This window comes from Stylophora pistillata, chromosome 1, assembly GCF_964205215.1.
Source record: "Stylophora pistillata chromosome 1, jaStyPist1.2, whole genome shotgun sequence".
In the NCBI taxonomy this organism is placed as follows: domain Eukaryota; kingdom Metazoa; phylum Cnidaria; class Anthozoa; order Scleractinia; family Pocilloporidae; genus Stylophora; species Stylophora pistillata.
Window position 1 is genome coordinate 8,067,450 of NC_142519.1, and position 15,399 is coordinate 8,082,848.

The window sequence follows — 15,399 nt, forward strand, 5'->3', positions numbered from 1 at the left end:
AGCGTATGCAGAACGCAAACGTTTCATCAAGGGAAAAAACGTCACACGCCTTTGTTAAAGAACGTACCTTTACTTTGGTGGCTTCAAGTCTTTTTCAATCTTTCTTTTAAGTTATTTTGTACTGGAAAAAATTCAATCAAATACCAAAGGAAGTGACAATTTGAATCAGTGATAAAGTAGGGTAGCTTTTGTTTGATTTTAGGCGAAAAAAATTTGAAAATCCGTTATTAGTTGTATCCGGGTATGCGTTATCGGAAGTCTCCCTACTCAATTTTCATCATTTTCCGGCGTAAAACTGAAACAGATAGCGCTACTCTTGCGGACAGTTTTGGTCAGTTTAGGGAATCAGTTAAAGAATGCAGGTACTGTAGTTAGTGTACTTATTTTTGAACGGATTGTGTCATTTTAGCAGAGATTTTAAGCGTAGCCTAGCCTTACAAACAAAGACTTGCTCAGGCTCAACAAAAAACTTAAACGCTCTAAATGTTTAAACTTACCTTGCTGATTACCGCATGACATCTCTCCTTGGCGATAATGAAAATATGTATGATGCGTATCGACAAAAGACAAAAACTGACCTTAGTCTTGTGATTTATTGTCCAAACAAAATAGATCCTCTGAACCTGAGCTGCCGTGACAAGATAATTAATACACAGCAAAAGTAACCGAACTTATTGATAACGTAAAAAAAAAAGCATGTGCGTCCTCTGTACCTAACTACAACAGTGAAATAGTGGAGTATGCTAGCTTTTCTGAGTCTTTGCATTCTTCCAGTGTATGCGCGTTATCAAGAACTATCCATGCGGTTGTGGCTCTAACTGAAGCCATGCCTAGTGCCATTTTGAAGATCGTAGTATTTGCTGCAGGCGTACAACAGCACCACTTCCTCTCCCTTTCAGCATTACGATTTGCCGCCCGCTGATAGCCGTAGCGCGATCAAGGAGCTCTGGTATGTATACTCTGGGACAAGGCACATTATCAGCCGTTGATCTAAAGAATTTGTTCACACCTTTTAAGTTATCTTTCATGAAAGGGAAGGTGCAAACGCTAGTTTGATAATTATCTCTAAAACATCTTTGTTCAAAAATTACTGATCTTGTGAATCATCTGTGCCTGGAACTCTACCTGCAATGGCGTTATCTGAATCACGTCCTCCACAACATCGTCAGCAACATCAGCAACATTAGGTCTGTCGTCATCAGTTATGGCATCACCACCATCGTCTTCATCCTCCATGAAGTCATTACAGCCACCGATACTGTTTTGAACACCCGGGGTAAGACTGAAATAATGTTCTCCGCGATTTTCAGTGAAGTGGCCAAGATAGACGGTAGCGAGAGGGATGCTGGATGAGGGGTTAAATGTGTGATTAGCCCCAACAGCAAGAGAATGGAGAACATGAACGTCGACGTTATGCAGATTTTCTGCTGCATATAGAGTAAGCTAATCCCCAAACGTCTGGTTCTGCATCATGTATAAAAGGTAATCGTCTCAAGCTTCATATTCCAGAACCAGTTCTAATGACGGGAATCCATCATGATTGAGGGGATTACTTTCCAAGTATTCAACTTTCCCATCAGTCGAATTTTCAGGAGACCTTAAGATGCCAAGACCACTTGACTGATATGTGCTTAAGCCGCAAATTGACAATTTCCATTTCCACGGGGATAGTACATAATTACAAATACTTCATCCTCTATTATATATTTTCCCGTAGTCTTCCTTTTCCATAGGGATAAGAACTTTAGCACAATGGTTTTCTTTTCGCTGTTTTGAAAGCTTTGTCACTCTTTGTTTGTTTTTGTCTTCTCGTAAGGTTAAACTCGTTAAATCACCAACTTCCAGCCACTTCTTCTTGTTTTTTTTGTTTTTTTTTCCGGTTTCGGAGGACGTTTACAACACTTTATATGGGTGCCTCTTTAAATTTCTCTTTTCAATGACCGCCACAGTAACGCAACGCTTCTTTTGAAGCCACCCTTTACCACAAAGGCGCACACACACTTCCTCGTTGACAGCATATTTTGAGTGTGGATTGGTTCTTGCGTACGCCTGTTTCATTCTCCTGTCACACCTTACTGTGGCGGTGTGAGTATCCTTTCTAACGACTGTACGTGTTTTTGTCGGTGCTTTCTATCTGCATAGCTAGGGTTACACTTTCTCTTATTCTTAAGTAGTTCTTTTTCTATTCCTGGGGTCAATGTCCTATCAAGTGAATTACTTCTTCGAGCGAAGTAGACCTCAACAGGTGTCTAATATCCTAATACCTCTTTTGGGTCTTTATTTAGAATTGGCTGATAATTACTCAGATTTTCCGTCCAGTTAACGCATTTTTTCCCATTTTTAAGAAGTTGTACTCTATTTTGATCGAAGTGACCTGTGGCTTCTCTCAACCTTCCCTTTTGATTGTGGATGAAAGCATCGACTGTATATTAGCTATATGTTGATGCGGCGTCATAGTCTTTTTCACAGCGCCCTTAAATTCCCCGCACTGGTCACTTTGAATTACGCACGGTGGTCCGTGCTCTAAAAAACTATTTTCCAGTTCGTCAGAGGTAACCTCGCTACTCATTTCTCTGACTGCACGCAGCCAGACGCATCGACTAAAAACGTCCATTACCGATAATACATGCAGGTATGATTTGTCATTCAGAGACACTGTTCCACCCTTGCCCATTTTCATTAAATTCACCTGATGCCTCGTTTGAACATCTTGAGCATGAATGGGTTTGAGTGTAAATTGTTGAGAAATATAGCATTTTTTCTGTAGTGAAGGGTATCAGAGTTCAGGATGTTTTGAACTTTAGCGTTAGTCCCACAAACGTATGTCGCAAGTTGCTCACTAGCTTTCGTGCGCATGATCCTTTAGTGCGCTCAAATTAAATTCCCCTGCCACAAGTTTATCGACTTCAGAGAGTCGAAGCATTCGGCGTCCCCGGTAACAGAACACATCTTTACCTTTTTTCTTTTGGACGGTTATCTCTCCTTAAGCTTTTAGAAAATAGTCAATTATTAAAGAGAAATGAATTGTTTTGCTAATGTTTTATCAAATTTACTTATCCTTATAGACTAGAAACAAATTAATGACTTTCCTTTTTAATCGTGCGTGGATTAAAGAAGGAAGAATACTAATGCGCAGGGTGAATCGAAATCTAATCTTTAAAGATTCTTTTTCCATTTTTTAACAAAGAAAACAAATTCCTAGCACTATAAAATTGAAAGGGAATACATGGCGGGTGGGCGGTTTTCCAGTAATTTCAAGACGGATGGTTATATTTACTACTAAGTAATAGAGGATTTGTATAGCCTCATCTAAACTCAGGGGGAGGGAGGGGTGGTGAGGAGAATTTGAGGCAGTTATGCAAATCCGAGATGCAGCCGAGGGTTTGCATAAAATTTGAGGGAATACTCCCAAAATGCTCAGAGAAACTATTTGTTCAACCTAAGTATATTTTAATCTCCGTGAAATGGAAGTATCTTTCTTCGCCGTCACGGGTGGTTAATCTATTATTTTCATCTCCAAAGCTATCACGTAACGGCTATCGCGTTAAGCCGGACCAAAGATAAAAAAGAAAAGAATAATTCGTTTTTGTACTTGAACCAAATGTGAACGAACTGAGCCACTGAGGGAAACTAACAGATATTCTGATTTAACAAATAACCCGTTTTAAAACTACTTGAAAACCGCTCACCTTGATGTATTCCCTTTCATTTTTTAAGCTGCAAAGAAACATCTTCTTTGATAAGAATGAAAGAAAAACCTTCGAATTTTGTATTTTGACTCGCCCACGCGCATTATGAATAGTTACCCGTAGATCCCCTTACGGTCCTGAAAACGAAATAAATATTCACATTCTTTTCAAAACTTCAATGGTTCATTGAAACTATGCACCAAATTAAAAATATTTTCAGTTATGATATAAAATTGGCAATCAGTAATTTGTCATTTTTAATTCCCAATTTTCAGTTTTTCTGCTTCAATTTCCTATTCCCCATTCGTCCTTTTACTGTTATCCGATAGACGTGGTTTGATCAATACGGCGGAAATATGTTTTGGTGACGTCACACTGGTCAGTGGTCATCAACTTTGGGCTGCCAAGCGCTTCGATGTGCTACTCGAGCGAGTTAGATGAAAATATCGGTTTTTTGCTTTGTTTTAAGTTGGAACATATACATAATATGTCTCATTTTTTGTGAGAATTGACTCTTTGACTGCTTTTTTAATACTTAAGCCACATCTTAACAAATAGCAGTACCAGAGAGTCATTTTGTTTGGAGCTGTGTGCTGTTTGCTGACGTTAGCTGACCGTCATTACGAAGTGTGATGGTGGCTCTTCGCTCGCCCACGCCTTCAGAATTGTCAAAAACACCGATAGTTATCCAAACAAAGTAGAAGATAGGTTGTGCAAGATACTTCCTAGCTAGTCTGAAGACTGGTTGAATTTTTAAGTGTAATTAACATGAAGCGATACAGGTAATTATTGTGTTGTGAAATATTCACACTCACTTTGCGCCGACATGCGGTGCGTGTTCGTTTTATAAACCGATAAAGGCAGATAGTTTCGAAAGAAACTGTTTGGGGCTGCGTCGGTGGGAGTAACGAAATTCGGATATATCAACAAAATTGAAATGGTAAATTGGCCACCGTAACAATTACAAAAGCTGACGTTTCGAGCTTCGTTTCGAGTTTCGTTTTATAAACCATTCGATTGGATAAGAATTTTGCCTTTATAGACTCGGTTTTTCGCCATTTCAGCTTTCTAAGTTTCTGTGCCTTTTAGAACGGATGAAATCTATTATTTGTGCCTGCCGTTCGTAATCAAAATATGAAAACATTTGTTCATTTCATATACTTGCAGTTTTATCAACAAGTTATCTCTGGTGAAGAGAAAAGAGTCCGTTTAAGCTCATATAATGGTGATATTTACGAAGGGAGTGGAAATCGAAAAAAAAAAATGTTATTTGTTTGCTGCGCCAAGGCTCGACAAAGACTACTTAAGGCGATGCATTGGGAGCGTTGAAAATGTAATATTTGAGACCGTTCAACATGATTGCCTCATTAACACATTTTCTTGTATGCAGTCTTTGCGTTTGCTTGTACCTGTTACTACAACTGCTAACTTTAATTTCCCAAACAGCTGTATTTGTTTACCCGAAAGCGTTTTCAATGAAATCTACTGGTTTATTCCATTTGTTTTTTTATAACTCAGTTATTTGAAACTTTCACAGGCACATGAAAGTTTACCTAATATGTATTCCACCATGTGCATCACGTTAGCTTATGCAAATAATCAGGTACTCTTCTTCTTCCATTCATTTACCTTTTTTTTAGATTCGCTTTGCTTTGCTTTACATAGTTTGTATGTGCTTAAGGAATCACACACATCCCATGCCCTGAACCACTGTAAGGAGTTATGATCCTCATTAGTAATATTTCATCATATCCCCACAGAACATTGTTATGAAATATTCCTACTTGACTCATAACCATTTTTTTTTTTTTAAGACATCATAGATCCTGGTGGCAAAATATATGCATATTGGTCAAACTAGCCGAAAATTGCTTATTAACTACAACTAGCCTGCATACAACTGCTCCCCTCCTCTGTAATAAATTGGGAAAAGGACATCTGTGTGGTTCTGTCGTTGTTCACGTTCGGGAATATCCCTTCCCTGATATTTATTTGACTGGATGGGCACACCTGTGCACTGTTTAGCTTTTCAACTCTCTACGGTGGCCAATTTACAATTTCAACTTTGTTGATATAACCAAAACACCTTTACACAGGCTAATTATAAGCTTTTGTTACTTCTCATGACTTAGTGTTGACTGGGAATTGATCATGACAGCTGACTTGATCTAATCAATTTTCTACTAAACATTTTTAACAAACAGGTTTCTCTTTAATTACTTTAATAATTTTCCTTTGATATTTCTAATTTGGAAGATTAATCATTTTAATCATTGTGTTCTTTGCCACCACCATCATCACCTCCATAAACACCAGGCAAGAGTTCTTTTTTCCACAACTCATACAGCTTCTGGATATAGGAAATCAATTTTAGATGACGGTTGACTCATTGAAAGCTGTTGCAATACAAGAAAAGACAATACAGTGTTTTACTCACATAAATCAATTAAATTAAATTCTAAAAATTATTTTACTTTACAGTACTTTTGTTTATTAAAAATTTGTTTTCTTCTAGTACCAAGATGGTAATGTTACTTTGTGAATCAGGGAGCTAAATAAAGCAGAGGTATTCTGTTAGCTCAGTACATTTTATGTTGGAGGTGGCAGCAGGTTAGTAAAGAAAGAAATGAAATAATTAGAGAGGGAAAGGTAGCATAAAAAGAAGACATGCTTGTTGGGAAAGTAAACTATTTGCAGCTCTGAAAAACAGCAACAAAGGGGGAAGGTGAAAACCTTATTTATTATCATTAACTTGGACATTTTGTACTTAAAACATACCTCGGATTATTCTTCCTCTTTTTGAGGTCAGTTCTTGTACTTTGGAGTCTTCAATCCTACACATGTTACGGCAGTGTGTTCCAGTTTTATACGTAAAAAGAAAATTCGGTAATAATTAACGAATGGAGATAGGTTAGCCGTGCTACTTACACGAGTACCAATGTTTTGTCTTCCCGACGGATCTGACCAAAATGCCGTTGACATGCCGATTTATATGGTTCAAGCCATTGCTTTACAAATCTGGTATGCAACGTCCTCGAATCACTGCCCAGCCATTCAGAAACGGCCTCATTTTTAGCCTTAGTGCATAAGCCCTTTATAATCAAAACTTAGTTGCCACGGAGCCGCCGGCGAAAACGACAATTTCATATCGTGTACAGCTTCAGTTCGGCTTTGGCAAAATATATAATATAATTGAGCATAAGAACTATTCAAAAAGTGAGCCGTCTCAAGGCTCACTTTTTGAATAGTTGCAAAATTATTGCAGTATTCTTTCTAAGTTTTGCCGCTGTCGATTAGACTCACGGCGAAAACATTGTAAAAATTATCGGCATTTCATGGTTTCTTTAAGATGTCCGCCTAGCAGTAAAATACTGTATCGTGCCCAAAAAAAACGTATTTCCGCGGTGTTGGTTTGATCACGTAAAGCTTATTAAGTTTACTTGAAATATAGGATATCAGTTTGAGTAAATCAAATTCTCGATTTATCCATTTTCGCAAAAAAACCTTTTTTTCATTATCACGTAACTTGTGACGTCCACCTTATATATGTTCTGTTTGAGAGTTAATTTTGTTGTACTTTTTCGTCTGGAGCCATTTATTACGTTCGAGGCCAACTGTTATTACATTTGAGGCCAACTGTTAATACATTTGAGGTCAACTGTTATTACATTTGAGGCCAACTGTTATTACATTTGGAGCCAGTGATTACATTTGAGGCCTACTGTAATTACATTTGAAGCCAGTTATTACATTCGAGGCTAATTATTACACTTGTGGCCTCAATAAGCCCTCTATCCCCCACCGAGATAGAATTACTCCTGACTTTTCCACGAAAAAAAGAAGAAATTCACCTGTCTACGTAACTGACCAGACTTGATGCGTTCCCAGCCTTTGATAGCAATGCATCTGCGGACCTGTGTCACCTCATACACTCCAAAGATACAGCTGTCCTGATACTTCAATTACCATATTAAACTAGTTCTCTTTGGTGATAATGTAATCTTTTTTTATATAAAAAATGAAGGGTGCTTATGCTGGCGTGCAGAAAATTACGTGACCTTCAAACTAGAAAGCGAAATGGATATAGATTATCATGGTTTTATAGGAATATCGCATCCCTCGTGGATATGCGACGATGAAGAATCACATTATTGAGAGAGTCCTGCGTGCAGAAATATAGGTGACCTTACCACTTCAAAAAGACATAAAAAGTAAAGCAGAAGTGGATAATGAAAGAAAAGAGACGACTACACCTTTTTCACATAACCTGTGTGGTGCTAAGGTACATTACATTTCATGACAGATGTCGATTGATAAGACATAACAAAAAAACAAACTTACAAGAAAACAAATACTAAAGGAGCTTAGCATACGAAGGAAATTGAGTCTTAGGCTTTAGGGGGAAGAAAAAAAGAAAATACCCTTTCACTTGTCCTCCATGTTCGATAGGAAAAATTCATCGATCGCAGATGTTTGTTGATAAGACATAAAAAACAACAAAAACAGAACAAAACAAAGAGAAAATAAAGGACCTTTGCGTTACCTTAAGGGGAGCAGAAACGGGACACTCGTTTTTTTTTTTCGGGATAACTAAGCAAGCGATGAAATCCACACAATGGGATATGCACGACAAAATTAATTCAAAATGTCGTATTCTTTGGATCTAGACATTATGAAAAGGATTGAATTAACATATACAAAACGTTAAGCAACCCTAGAAACTGAATTGCGTTCTCCTTTTTGACTTTAGGTGGTTTCGGTGAGTATAAACGCACGAACTTGCAGAGGGAGTTTAATTCTATTTGTTGCATCACCACTTTTCGTATTTCATCGCGTTTTCTCCCCGCGACCCGTGTAGTAATCGTACGACACAAAGCAGAACTGGAATCGCCTCTTCTCACCAATCCACACTAAACATACCAGAGACACCTGTAAACGAGACAAATAACTGAGCTGTTGATCATGAGTTCATTATCAATATTTTCGAGGGAAGTCTCAGTTCAATTCAAATCACTCATGTAAGAAAAATTCAACAGTGCTACGCGAGCGGAGAAATTATCATCTAACTTTTCTTGGTTCAGTTAAAAGTTGCATCCTTTCGAATATTCGCTAGTAAGAAAAAATAAATTAAAGAAGCCTTACGCCACCTCCCAACTTTTAGGCGAGAGAAAAACAAAAAGACACTAAGTGAATGTCATCACCCTTTCAGAAGTATTTTCATTCAGACTCCTGGACGTTCCTAAATAATCCAAAAAAAAAAAAAAAACCGCTCACTACTCTCTAAACCACAAATGTGCGGATGCAAATGTATTAATTGCCTGGTGGTTAATATATGATGAAAATCTCGGATTGACATTGAGCAGTTTAATGCTATTATTGGCCAGTATTGTTGTTAACGGACGGTGGCGTGACCTGGTCGACTCAACTGTTTTTACGCGTCTGATAAAAACAGAGTTGCCTATTATAACAATAGCCAATCGATTTCGGGATAAATTGTGTCTAGCTAGTTAGATCTATCCAATATACTAAAGAAGTCGTCCTACCATTCCATAGAAGCCACAGTTTTTTGACTGAGATATCCTTAGTTTGAACTAGCGCCGCCTGTGAGGGACGACACGAAGGGGAATACTCCCATATTTTTTGAGGGCCGCCCATTTAGGATTCTCGGGTCTCAGACATGGCATCGTTTGCATGGACTTTTAAAGGTGAGTAGCAAGTATAATCATTCTTAAATTTCCTCACTTACGTCTTTTTTTCGTTTGTCCTTACAAAGTTAAAAGCCTGGCTTGTACCCTTTGTCTCGACAGGACGCACGAGGCGGTTGGAAAGCAAAAAAGCCAGGGGAGCATGACTACAACCACAAGAACCAGTTGCAAATACAGGGAAGCAGGAAGTTAGATTGCCCCGCCCAGACACAAGTACGTGACGAGATGGTATATGAAGACTATGAAGTTGATGTGGCAGCGTGCAAAACCGAGAACAGCTTGCGATTCGCCAAAAAAAGAATTGCCAAAAAAAATGAAGAAAGATCTACAGGATGGGGTACTAGGAAACTCTACTGTGCGCCATTACATGCGCATACCTCTTTCTTCGCTTCATAATGGACATCAAGTTGGCGGGACCGCAGGCATAAATCAAAACGTTGACCGGAAGATTATTTCCAAGATATTTGAGGTTGTTGGCAATGGCATCACCAACGTCGGAGAAGTGAGGCGCTGCGTTTCAGATTACGTGGAGAAGGAACTTTTCGCGGAGTTCCAGTGGAAAAGCGACCGCGCCTAAGTAACCGAAGATACCATTCAACAAAAGCTGATCTCCGAAATCACATTTCTAGAGCTATAGCAGCAGAAAAATACGGCAAGGACGGTGAACAATCCTTACGTAAGGAGATCGAGGAGTGGTAAGAAAAATCGCCATGTACGAAGTTTTGCTTTAGGCCTCATAAAGCTAAGGAAAACAAGGACGGCGACGAAATAAAGGGGTCAGAGGAAAATCAGCCTCAACAAAACTTCCCATTTGTTCACCAGGAAGAATGGCAACAGCGTCTTTTACGGAGATATGGCTATGAGCTTGTATTTATGCACGCTACCTACATAACAACAATGTATGCCATCCCCCTCTTCCTCGTCTGCGTAAGAACAAATGTTGATTACAAAGTGGCTGCTGAGTTAAGGACGGAGTATGAAGATCAGTGGTCGATCAGTGAAGCCCTTGTTATTTTAAAATCTTGGAATTCCCTATGGCAGCCTAATTACTTCATGGTGGACTTCTCCACAGTTGAAATAGGCGCAATTGAAGAGCAGTTTCCGGGAGAGATTGCCTACATTTGTGATTTCACAGGATGAGGGCGTTGCAAAGATGGGCGAGGAAGAGTAAGAATGGTTTAAATTCGTTGGAGCAGGAGGAGCTGTTGTCTTATTTGAAGCGTGCTGCAAATGTGTCCACACGCAACGCCTACGATTCCGCAGTTGCTGCACTGAAGAACTTGTCTTTGTATAAAGACAAACAAAATGTCAAAAATTACGTCGACAATGTTTGGCTTTCGTGTTCTTTTCGTTGGGCAAACTGCATGAGAAAGCGACAAGTGCTCAACACTGTTGATACCAATAATGGAACAGAGGCACAAAATAAAACCTTCAAGTGCCAGTACCTGCCACTTTCACAGGATAAGTCTGTGTATGGTCTCTCTGTGATGTTAGTTGAGACCTACATCCCTGATTGCCATCAAAAGTATCTTCAGCGAAATGTGCAGCTGAGTAGCGCATACAGGAGATTAAACACAACAGTACCATCGTACCTGCATGATCGGCCGCCACACTTCATTAAACATTGTCTCAAAGCAAAATTCAGCTCGGGAGATCTGAGGTAGTGCGATGTTCTATGTGTAGACAGGGTAAAGGGTTTTTTTTTTTTTTTTTCTGTATGGAGCCCCTTGCAACACAGCCGCTTTCACGAGGTCAACTTAGGAGAGCCCAAGTGTACGTGTGAGCAGTGGGAGAAATTTCACTATCCATGCAAGCATTTCTTCGAAGTCTTCAATTTCTTTGGCGATGAATGGAACTTGGAGAGTCTTCCTTCTCGGTACCGTGACAGTGTTTTCATTACCCTGGACAATGACCATCTGACAGGCTCAAAACTCGATGAAGCTCAATCTACAAATTGCGATGTTGACAACGTGCAGTCTGAGGTAGCAAGTCAAGAACGTACTAAACACAGATATTGAAGGTGACGGTACTTTTGAAGACAAACCAATAGAACACATTGAAGAGAGCCCTAAAGAGAATGCTGCAAAAGGAAAGAAGGACGAGAAATTGATTATCATGCTAAAAGGAGTCGTCCAGGAGAAAGTCAGGGGCATACCCGAATTGACGTATGTTGTTGAAGATGCCAGTGTCCTCCAAAATGCCCTCGATTCTTTAGAAAACGTAATGAAAGCCTTGGATGCTGCTTGCGTGAAACAAGATGGTCTTCCAGTTCGCCAAAGCCCAAGAAAGCGGTAGCTCAACATCAAGAATGTGGAATACCACAAACTTTTCTATTCCAAGTTACCTCTTCGCAAACGATTCAAAAGATCGAAGTCGAAAAAAGCACCCAAAGTTGCAGTTGGCGTTGATTTGACTGAAGCTTATGATTTTGAGCCACCAGTTAAGCATCGCAGACCAGGAGTGTGCGATGTATCTAGTGTAAGTACCTTATACATTCTACATAAAACCATTCCAAATTTCGAAACTTCTTTTATAAACGTATTTAAATTGCCTTAAAAATTGTAAATAGATTGGTGAAAATTTCGAGGCTTTTATTGTTGACCATGAAATTGTACAATAGTGTTTCGGGATGAAGACGTTATTGGTGAAGGTACTGGAGAAGGTGATACACTTGATATTATTTTGTCAAGTAACTAGGTAAGCCAACAGCCTTCTTATAGTAGATATTAACGTACATTTTTACATTGCATCTCTCCTCCCACATGATGTCGAGTTTCTTTTTATTATTATTATTCGTTTAGCAATCATCCGGAGAAAGACGATCAACTTACAGAGGCTACTTTGTTCGAAAGAATAAGGCAGGCCACCAAATGTGGTCTGTCCGTGATGGATGGGATGACGACACGACATTTGGGCCGGCCAAAATAACTTTTGGAGACTTATGGACACTGATACCACCAGGAGATCAAACGCTGAGAGATGAACGAAAACTGCATGAGGGTATACCTGATTATATTCCCGACTGGCTCACGTCAACGTTATAAAGATGAATGAATGACTGAATAATTGAATTCTCCAATTTTATATATTTTATTTCTTTATTTTTTATTTCCCTATCTAACCAACAGATCATCGAGGTTTATCTCTGGTCCATACAGCTGGAAAATAGCAATTTTTTCGCTGTGGACACCACTGTTTTCCAGTTAGTTGCCATGGGTGGCAGCAAGCGCCGCTTGTGGAAAGATGTGAACTTCAAACAGACGGAAGTTATAGTCGTGCCTATGAATATCATAACTCGGGACTGGACACTACTGGTAAGTTTAGTTACATCTACAATTTGACAAAAGAGTGCGATTCACGATGGCTTGAAAACAAATGAAATTTCCATTTACAGGCGGTAGATTCGAAACTGAACATGCGTTGGAACTTTAATCCCCTTCATTCAAATGAAAGGAAAATTCATGGCACCAGTGAAAACCTTTGCTCCTTGATTGATAACAAAAGGTGCGAATATGATTGAAGTGGCACATGTAACCATTTCTATATTTCAAGTTCGCGATATTTTATACATCATCCTTTGTTTTGTTTATATCTTCCTCCTTTTTCTGATACGCAATTGCAGTCAGCTAATCAGAGTGAAAACAGGATGGAAATGTACAGAGTGGCCATGCGTCGAGCCTCTTCACTATCACCAGGAGGATAGTTACAACTGTGGAGTCATCATTTGTCTGGTAATTCTCTCACTGACACAAACTTCAAGGCTATGTCGACGACTAGCAACGTCATTACCCTTGTGTTGTTAACTGAACTAGACGCTTGAGGAGCGTTCACTCGGGCTTCGTCAGCAAACAAAAGCGTCACGAAAAATTTTTTTTCTCGCGAGTGACTTCAGCATTTTTTTCTTAAAAAACGGGAAAAACTTCCGAAAAAATGTTAATTTAGACTTGGCAACAAGCGAAGCCGATGAAGATCTGCCTACTTTTTCTTTGGGAATGGACTTTTTAACTCCCGAGAAAGAACCCAGAGAAAAGGAAAACAAAACAATCAACGGTTTCATCTCGTATCGCAACTCTAACTTCATTTCCACGCATGTCAGTTTCCACGCATGTCATTTCCACCTGTCAGTTTTTGACCAATCTGAGACAAGATTATTGAAGCATAGCGAAATACCTTTCCGAAACAAAATAAATAAACAACGCATTGAGGCGTAGGAGAGAGAATTTCTGCCCTTTATACTTAGCCTAAAGCGTTCAAATGTGGTAAAACAATTGGTTTATGTGTCAGCTGTGCGTTCATCGAGACTTGAAGCACTTGGGAAGTTTGGAAAGCACTCAAGAAGCCAGAGTTGCTCTCACCTGCGCCTTGAGCAACTCTTGGCATCTTTAACTCGTGATCTCCAAACTTCCCGCGTGCTTCAAGTCTCGTTGAATGCACGCTAACGAATGAACCAGTACGAAATACCAAATCGTACTTTACAAGTATTGAACCAAATAAAAACAAGTAACAGAAACAGGATATTTAACGGACGAGCTAAGCTTATATATTTAACCTTACTATTTAAGTTGCTTCTGTCAGTATCCTTATGCAATTCGCTGTTGTTCACGAACATTATTGACTTTTTCAGCGAGGTGTTCGTCTGTTCGTCTCAGCATCATATTTTGTTGTTAAATCGGCCTTCACAGTTTTATCAGTATTTTAGTAGTTTGAACTCACATATGGCTCATTTGTTATCTCGTGAGAACAAGTATGAACTTTCCACATTTGGCTAGCTTTCAAGCAATGAAGTTCGTGGGCCGGCCCATTCCCAAAACACTCAACATTTAATTAGCGTGGGCCTTCCACAAACGGCGTATGCGTTTTCATGGGGGATGAGCGTATAAAACACAGCATTCTGTAAATTAAATTTTTTACGAGGAGCGAGCTCACGTTAACACAAGTTGTCGCACTCTTATCCCCAGTTTCCGTGGTTTACGCAAGGAACGCTTGGGACCATGACCCCCCTTTTGGCGACCAATTAAAATGGCTTACATTTTTAGACTCGGGCTTTCCTACGGAAGCCCGACTAATACCCCAAGTTCATGATGATGATGATGATGATGATAGTTTATTAACACTTCTGGCAGTTAAAAAAACTAAATAAACAGTGTAATTTTACGAGGATATTAAAAAGAATCTTACTAGATACCAATAATAAAGTCTATTTGCAATAATAATTTTTAAGAATTAGAATAATTGTAGTAAGTATTACAATAATAGTTAAGTCTACGAATGCCTAAAAGTAAAAAAAAAGTCATTTGCTCTTTTTGTTCTTCTCATTGTTGTTGTGGCTTTGTTATTTCCTGATCTTAACTGATAAGGTATAGAACTTGCCATAGCTTGTGGAGCTAAGAAAGATATGGGGTGGTCTTCATTTCTCATTTCCGCCATCAACTTTTTACAAACGAATATGCTACGATCTACCAACAATGACAATTTTGCATTGTCTAGGGCTTGTTGATAACTAAAATTTGGGAATATAACTTTTAAGGCTCTTTTTTGTATGGATTCAATAGCATCAGAGAGGTACGCGGTATGTCTTGCCACACGTCCTCAGCATACTCTAGGACCGATCTGATATTACAAGTGTATACCTTAAGTATGTCTTCTGGCATAACTCCTGCGCTTTTCAACAACCTTAAAGCGTATAATTTCTGAGCTGCCTTGGCAGTCACATATTCAACGTGAGTGTTCCATTTAAGGTCATCTCGATTTATAACTCCTAAAAGCTTATAAGTTCCTACCCGCTCCACTACTTTTTATTTATTAAGTTCTTTATATTTATTTTCCTTTACTTTACTACATTTTTCCAGATGTCTAGTTAAAAGACTTAACTGCAACGGAAGGTTCTCTATGAGAATGGAGAGGCAACGGATGGCCAGCACACTACTTGGATCCTGCTACAATGATATAGCGAGGTATGGTTCACAATAAGGCAGAAACGCATGTGAGAACGATCTTCGCAGTGA

General features: G+C 39.1%; 1 protein-coding gene across 4 annotated transcripts in view; it reads right to left on the reverse strand.

Moving 5' to 3' along the window:
• LOC148741091 (fibroleukin-like) overlaps positions 1-15,399 on the reverse strand; it is a 371,193-nt gene that overhangs the window by 322,839 nt on the left and 32,955 nt on the right. The gene's annotated exons all lie outside the window — the stretch shown is intronic.